Source organism: Monodon monoceros, unplaced genomic scaffold (assembly GCF_005190385.1).
Source record: "Monodon monoceros isolate NGI ecotype Baffin Bay Population unplaced genomic scaffold, NGI_Narwhal_1 Super_Scaffold_18, whole genome shotgun sequence".
Taxonomy (NCBI): Eukaryota; Metazoa; Chordata; class Mammalia; order Artiodactyla; family Monodontidae; genus Monodon; species Monodon monoceros.
This window is the reverse complement of record NW_021703774.1, coordinates 12,932,091-12,940,727: the sequence shown is the minus strand read 5'-3', so window position 1 is coordinate 12,940,727 and position 8,637 is coordinate 12,932,091. Positions and strand designations below refer to the sequence as shown.

At 45.9% G+C, this 8,637-nt stretch overlaps 1 pseudogene; it reads left to right on the top strand.

Moving 5' to 3' along the window:
* The first annotated feature begins 910 nt into the window (after window positions 1–910).
* LOC114899579 lies at window positions 911–7,512 on the top strand (annotated as a pseudogene).
* The last annotated feature ends 1,125 nt before the right edge of the window (window positions 7,513–8,637 follow it).

Here is an 8,637-nt window from a genome sequence, read left to right as displayed (position 1 = left end):
AAAAAAAAAAAAAAAAAAAAAAAAAAAGAAAATACACCTTTGATCTGGAACAGTAAATAGGAAATTACTCAATTTTATTTCAATAATTTAAGCTTGGGTATTTTGAAACACACAAGTATTTCCAAAAACAATGAAATATTTATTTGAAATTTAAATTTTAAATGGCTTCATTTTTCTTGGGAATATGTAGTCTCTGATAAGATGTAATGGTTGTAAGTGCATTTTTTTTTGTTTGTTTTTGTTTTTGTTTTTGCGGTACGCGGGCCTCTCACTGTTGTGGCCTCTCCCGTTGCGGAGCACAGGCTCCGGACACGCAGGCTCAGTGGCCATGGCTCACGGGCCCAGCCACTCCGCGGCATGTGGGATCTTCCCGGACTGGGGCACGAATCCACGTCCCCTGCATCGGCAGGTGGACTCTCAACCACTGCGCCATCGGGGAAGCCCGTAAGTGCATTTTTAAACAAGAGCCCTTACATAAATTTGTAAAATGTCAAGCAAAAAATTCTGGGAGAATTAAATCTGATCATGTGAGTTTTACTGAAATTCAAAACATTTAATTAAAACAACAATATGAAAATTGTACTTAAGGGAAAGTTTACAGTCAAACATTTTTTCTTGGGCTTCCCTGGTGGCACAGTGGTTGAGAATCTGCCTGCCAATGCAGGGGACATGGGTTCGAGCCCTGGTCTGAGAAGATCCCACATGCCGCAGAGCAACTGGGCCCGTGAGCAAAACTACTGAGCCTGCGCATCTGGAGCCTGTGCTCCACAGCAAGAGAGGCCACGACAGTGAGAGGCCCACGCACCGCGATGAAGGGTGGCCCCCGGTTGAGGCCGCCGCCAAGAGCCGGCAATGTGGTGACACGGGAACGCGGCATGGAGGCACCAGCGTAGCTGGGGCCTGTGGCCCTATGTCTTCTGGCTGCGAGGCCGGTTCTGCGCATGCTGTGGGGCCGCAGCCGCCGGGCGGTGGGCGCCTGAGGGGTCGGGAGGCGAGCCGGGGCCCCCAGGCGGGTTTGGGCATCGTGTCCGCAGTCAGCGTCCCCGAGGCCGTGCTGGGGCCATGATCACTCAGTGAAGCTGCACCGGGACAGCGCGGCCGAATTCTTCTCGCGCTCTGAGGACCTGTGCGCGCTGCAGGGCTCGGTGCCTCTGCCCGCCGTGTGCGCTTCCCTGCGGGAGGGCCTGCTGGAGTTAATGCCAACCACCTACGTGGACACCCTCTGCCCCTGATCTGTATCCAGAGCTTCTTCCAGCCACGGCTTGGCGACACAGGTTCTGGCAGAAATAAAGTTTACAGAAGTCATGTTCCTGCGATAAGAAATAAAGATGTGACCTTCCAGTTGTGTAAAGCTCTTAAACGCTGTGTAAGTGAGTCGGGTGCACGAAGGAACTTGGAGCTAAGTGGGCTAGTTGTGAGAGAGAGACTTAACTATGTTAACAGAGTATCAGACTACCAGAAGGCATGAAGAAACCTGGGCTGAGAGTCTTCTTCCAGGAGACCTGATCTTGACTGTATGGCTCGTTTGAGGGGCATCACTCTGAACTGCAACACGCTCATTGGTGACCTGGGTGCAAGTGCTTTTGCAGAATCTCTTAGTGAGGATTTGTGGCTTAGAGCACTTGACCTGCAGCAGTGTGGCCTCACCAGTGAAGGAGCAAAGGCTTTACTAAAAGCCCCTTGAAACCAACAGAACTCTGCTCGTTCTGGATATAAGAAAAAACCCACTTGTTGTACCAGTGGATAACTTCTCCATCGGTGAAGGAACCATCCAAAGCTGCTAGACAGAAAAAGAGAGCTATAATTTTGGAAAGTGGTTGAAAAGGAAAAGCTACTATTAGAATTGATGTCCAGTGGAGGCCCAGAATAGAAGCAAGAATATTCCATTCTTCATTGGCAACACCAAAGGAGATGATGCTTTAGAAAAAAGATTTCTCGACAAAGCTCTTGAACTCAATATGATCTCCCTGAAAGGGCATAGGTGGTGAGTACGTGTCCCATCCAGAAGCTTGTCAGAGAACTGGTTTTCAGACGCTCAAGGAGACACATCTAGGAGCCTGCCCATCCTGGAGTAGCAGTTATTGTAACTAGTTGGGAAAGACCGTTTGTTACGGGGGTGCTCCTGCCGCTGCTTACAGGCCCCTTAGCACGATTCCATGGCCAGGAGCATGGGGGCGCCACACCTTCTAGGAGCTTTGGTCAAAATTTCCTTTGAAAATCTCTGCTCTGACAGCACAGAGGGTGCCATCCCATCTCTGGTGCAGCTTGCACAGCCTGTTCAGTGTAAGAACAGACACTGCTGCTCCCCCGGACATCAGAGAGAGTAGTTAATTCTGTCTGCTCCGTGAAAGATGTGTGTTCTCACGCATGAGAATAGCTGCCCGCTCCCTGCCCCCTGCACGGCAGGTTCATCGAAGAGTTGAGCTAACCTAGGTTACCTGTGAGCGTGACGGTCCTTCACTGCGTTGGAAAGGAATTTTCTAATGACTGAGATGTGTGACACTCCTGGCCACCTGCGGGGGCTTTCAGGTGGGAGGTTGGACACGATGGCCTCAGGTGCCGTGACTCTCACAGGAGCTGGTGACGGGAAGGAGGGTCGTCCTGATGCTCAACCAGATGCTCCTGTTCTTAACGGCTGCATGGGTCGTTCTTCTGGGTCCGTGGGAGGCATTCGGGCCTCTCTGCATAATGCTGTCACCATCGAAGATGTCAGAAGCTGGCAGCCTTCATGAAGCATTTTTTGGAGATGCACCAGCTATGAGCACATCCTAACCAATATACAGTCTGCCCTTGAACAGTGTACATAATTGAAAGTCACTTGGGCATGGCCAGAAAAACTAAACAAACACAGTATTTTTCTCGAATGAACATACTTATGATAGATTTTCTTCTTTTTTCAGAGAACAGCAAAACATCCACAGCTATCCCAAGCTGCTGAAACTTAACCTTAATTCTGACTTGAACTGGAAGCTTTTAAAAAGTCTTCTCTCGCTTTTCTAGCAAACTCCAGCTACTGTTGTCTTTGCTGCTACTTTTTCTGCCTAGATCTCATATTCAAAGCTGCCTATGGGTTTAACTATATGCCAATTTCAGGTTATTATTTTTATAGAAACACAGACACACAGCATGGAGGGTGGGTGGGGCCCTCTAGGTGCTGAATTTTGATCCTTTGCAAGATGACGGCAGTGGGGTCTTCTGGATTCTTTCTTTATATGGTTATTCTCATATTTAAAAAAAAAAGAAAAGAGTGGCCCCCGCTCGCCGCAACTAGAGAAACCCCTCACACAGAAACGAAGACCCAACATAGCCAAAAATTACTAACTAAATAAAATAATAATAAATAAATAAATTTTTCTTAATCTGATTTCAGTAAATCAGGTGTAATGATTCACACCAGGCATGCAGGAAAATACAGAGAAGGCCCCAGAACTCCTGTTCCAAGGCTACTAAAACCTTGAATTATTGTTACAAGAGTGTAACTGAAGTAGTTTCCAATCTTATCATACTTTCTTGGCTCAGTAATAACTACAGTAATCACCACCACAACAGCTGTACAGATAGTATCCCACTGCATCCTCAGAGCACAGTCTCTGAAGTAAGACTGTTGGGTCTGTGAATTTGGAAAGTTAATTAACTCTGTTAGACTCAGTTTTCTCAATCTAAGAAATGGGAATGTTAATAATGTTTACCTCAGGATTATCATAACAGTTTAAATAATCGATCCCTTCAAATATCTGTCAGAATGTTTTACACATGTCAAATGTTCAATAAATGTTTATGATCATTATTTTAACATATGTAATCAGGAGGAATTGGGTTCAAATTAACTAAGTGGGTTGCCCAAGGACAAAAGGCAAAAAAGCAAATAATGGGGGACCTGAAATGAGGTCACTGTGATTCTAAGCTGTATATCGTATTAGCATTTATGCTATGCAGCCCCCAAATTCAAACAAGCAGCAAATATTCATTGGGCCCATACTACATGGTGATACTGTATCACCTCCCAGAATTCAATGATGAATAACATAAATTAATATTTTCACTCATGAAATTTGTACTCTAAATGAGATTAAGACTATAAACAAGAAACAGAGAGTTGGACTGATTTCAGATTGTGTTGAATGCTATCAAATAAAACAAACAGGGTTGTAAGAAGAGAGAAAACAGGGAGAGCTTCTTTATATAAGAAAATCAGGGAAGGTTTCTCTGAAGAGGTGACATTTGAGCTGGGACCTGAAGGATTAGAAGGAGGCATCCAAGCAAACAGCAGAGGAAAGAACATTCCAGGGAAAGGGATCAGGATATTCACGTACCCAGAAGTAGCATTAGAAACACAGTGTTCCAAGAGCAGAAGGCTTTCTCCTGCTTAAGGAGAGTGAAGGTGGAAGACTGCAAAGCAACTAGAGCATTCAAGGACTTGTGGTCTTTGTAAGAAGTTTGGATTTTATTTTATTTTTATTTTTTCTTTATTTTTTGCGGTACGCGGGCCTCTCACTTTTATGGCCTCTCCCGTTGTGGAGGCTCCGGACACACAGGCTCATCGGCCCTGGCTCACGGGCCCAGCGGCTCCGTGGCATGGGATATTCCTGGACCAGGGCATGAACCCGTGTCCCCTGCATCGGCAGGCGGACTCTCAACCACTGCGCCACCAGGGAAGCCCTGGATTTTATTTTAAAAGTGCTAAGAAGTCATCGAGAGATTTAAGCAGAAAAGTGCAGTAATCTGAATTGCTTTTGTGAAGCCCTGGATTTTATTTTAAAAGTGCTAAGAAGTCATCGAGAGATTTAAGCAGAAAAGTGCAGTAATCTGAATTGCTTTTGTGAGAATGGACTGTAGAAGACCAAAAATGAAGTAGTGAGGCCAACTTATTATACTGGTAACATCATGAACTAGGGGCTGTTAGTGGACTTGGAAAGAAATAAATAGATTTGAGAAATGTTTGGGCCTGGGGGATGGGTAGAAGTGAAACCAAGCAGGACCCCATGGAATTCCTGGGCACAAAAGTCTTTCTGTGTCCCTATTTCTTGATTAGAGTAAATAGGCCTTATTCAGCCAACATGAACTTCCCTGAGTTCCAACTGGCAGGTTCAAACAGTTGCTAATTAGAAAAGGGAGGGGATGCAGAGACAAGTGAGGAACAGTCAAGAAACAATACTGCAGCCTTGGGGCAGGGTCCTTGTTCCCCCTTGAGGAATACACATAACAATATCTTTGAGCTGTTTTGCAGATACTGAAACCCCCACCAAGTGGGAGAAGTTAACTGTGTGCTGCCCACAAGCACAGAGACCCCAGACCTGGCTGGAACCAGAAGGGCGATGGTGCTGACTGCCACTTACCTCACCACAAACCCATCAGAAGAATGTCCACGAGCTGATCACGCCCTCCTCTTTGAAATATTACTGTAAAACTCACTACTCCATCCAGGACGGTACAAAGAGTTTTGAGGGCATTAGCCCATGGTGGCCCCCTTTGCCTGGCAAAACAATAAAGCTATTCTTTTCAACTTCACCCAAAACTCTGTCTTTGAGATTTAACTTGGTGTCAGGGTACAGAGGCCAGATTCGGCTTCAGAACTGATAACAATGATGACGTGCAATCGGTTGATGAAAAAGAGGCACTAACGCTGTGTCTATGTTGAAAAAGTGGGTGAAGGATAGGGAGTTTTACTGTGAGAAGATCAGGTTGGGGGAGAAGAGTCAAGATCTTCATTTTGACCTTGTTAAATTTTAGAAGTTTCTTACATATTGAAGAGGAGACAAGTGAATATAGATGAAACAACTCCATATATGGCTTCTCAAATACCACGTAAACAGATTAGCTACACCAGTCTTTACAAGAAGGGGAGGAGTAAGGGTGGAGAGTGATGGAAATTATGGGGCCACTTCTTACTGAGAAAGTTCTGTTTCCTTGTCCCTAGAAGAGGAAAGATTCTTTGCTTTTGAACACTCCTTCTGGAATCAGCAATTTCTTCAAAAGAAAATCCTGTCACAATGTGAAATCAGCAGCATAATCTCATATTGAAGACAAAATTCCAAATTTATACTGCATAAATGAAAAGCTGTTTTAAATACTGTTTTAAAAACGGAATTCCAAGGGGACCTTCAAGATGGCAGAGGAGTAAGATGTGGAGATCACCTGGCTCCCCACAAATACATCAGAAATACATCTACACGTGGAACAACTCCTACAGAACACCTACTGAACGCTGGCAGAAGAACTCAGACCTCCCAAAAGGCAAGAAACTCCCCACGTACCTGGGTAGGGCAAAAGAAAAAAGAAAAAACAGAGACAAAATAAGAGGGATGGGACCTAACCCTCAGGGAGGGAGCTGTGAAGGAGGAAAAGTTTCAACACACTGGGAAGCCCCAGCACTGGTGGAGACAGGGGGTGGGGGGGGGAAGCTTCGGAGCCACAAAGAAGAGCACAGCAACAGGGGTGCAGAGGGCGAAGCGGAGAGATTCCCGCACAGAGGATCGGTGCTGACCAGCACTCACCAGCCCGAGAGGCTTGTCTGCTCACCTGCCGGGGCGGGTGGGGGCTGGGAGCTGAGGCTCGGGCTTAGGAGGTCAGATCCCAGGGAGAGGACTGGGGTTGGCTGTGTGACCACAGCCTGAAGGGGGCTAGTGCACCACGGCTAGCTCGGAGGGAGTCCGGGAAAAAGTCTGGAGCTGCCGAAAAGGCAACAGACCATTGTTTCGGGGTGCACGAGGAGAGAGAATTCAGAGCACCGTCTAAACGAGCTCCAGAGACAGGCGAGAACCACGACTATCAGCGCCGACCCCAGAGACGGGCATGAGACGCTAAGGCTGCTGCTGCCGCCACCAAGAAGCCTGTGTGCGAGCACAGGTCACTATCAACACCTCCCCTCCTGGGAGCCTGTGCAGCCCGCCACTGCCAGGGTCCCGTGATCCAGGGAAAACCTCCCCAGGAGAACACACGGCGCGCCTCAGGCTGATGCAATGTCATGCTGGCCTCTGCTGCCCCAGGCTCGCCCCACATTCTGTACCCCTCCCTCCCCCCGGCCTGAGTGAGCCAGAGACCCCTAATCAGCTGCTCCTTTAACCCCGACCTGTCTGGGCGAAGGACAGAGGCCAGAGGGTGACCTACATGCAGAGGCGGGGCCATATCCAAAGCTGAGCCCTGGGAGCTGTGAGAACAAAGAAGAGAAAGCGAAATCTCTCCCAGCAGCCTCAGGAGCAGCAGATTAAAGCTCCACAATCAACTTGATGTACCTGCATCTGTGTAATACCTGAATAGACAATGAATCATCCCAAAACTGAGGCAGTGGGCTTTGGGAGCAACTGTAGATTTGGGGTTTGCTTTCTGAGTCTAACTTATTTCTAGTTTTATGTTCATCTTAGTTTAGTATTTACAGCTTATAATCAGTGGTAGATTTGTGTATTGATTTGGTTGCTCTCTTCCTTTATATATATATATATATATTTTTTCCCTTCTCTTTTTGTGAGTGTGTATGTGTATGCTTCTTTGTGTGATTTTGTCTGTATAGGTTTCCTTTTACCATTTGTCCTAGGATTCTGTCTGTCGGTTCTTTGATTTGTTGTTTTTAGGATAGTTTTAGTGCTTGTTATCACTTGTGAATTTGTTTTTTGGTTTGGTTGCTCTCTTTTTTTTTATTACTTTTTAATTTTTAATAATATATTTTATTTTTTAATTTAATAACTTCTTCCTTTCTTTCTTTCTTTCTCTCTCTCCCTCTCCCTCTCTCTCTTTCTTTCTTTCTTCTCCCTTTTCTTCTGGGGTATATGAATGACAGGGTCTTGGTGCTCCAGCAGGGTATCAGGCCTGAGACTCTGACTGGGAGAGCTGAGTTCAGGACATTGCCCCCCCAGATACCTCCCAGCTCCACGTAATATCAAACAATGAAAGCTCTCCCAGAGACCTCCATCTCAACGCTAAGACCCAGGTCCAATCAACGATGAGCAAGCTACAGTGCTGGACACCCTATGCCAAACAACTAGCAAGACAAGAACACAATCCCACCCATTAGCAGAGGCTGCCTAAAAGCATAATAAGGTCACAGACACTCCAAAACACACCACCAGATGTGGTCCTGCCCACCAGAAACACAAGATCCACCCTCATCCAACAGAACACAGGCACCAGTCCCTTCCAAGAGGAAGCCTACACAACCCACTGAACCAACCTGACTAACGGGGGTCAGACAACAAAAACAATGGGAACTACGAACGTGCAGTCTGTGAAAAGCAGACCCCAAACAGAGTAAGTTAAGCAAAATGAGAAGACAGAGAAATACACACCAGATGAAGGAGCAAGGTAAAAACCCACCAGACGAAACAAATGAAGAGGAAACAGGCAGTCTATCTGAAAAAGAATTCAGCATAATGAAGTAAAGATGATCCAAAAATCTTAGAAATAGAATGGAGAAAATACAAGAAACATTTAACAAGGACCTAGAAGAACTAAAGAACAAACGAACAATGATGAACAACACAATAAATGAAATTAAAAATTCTCTAGAAGGAATCAGTAGAAGAATAACTGAGGCAGAAGAACAGATAAGTGACCTGAAAGATAAAATAGTGGAAATAACTACTGCAGAGCAGAATCAAGAAAAAAGAATGAAAAGAATTGAGGACAGTCTCAGAGACCTCTGGG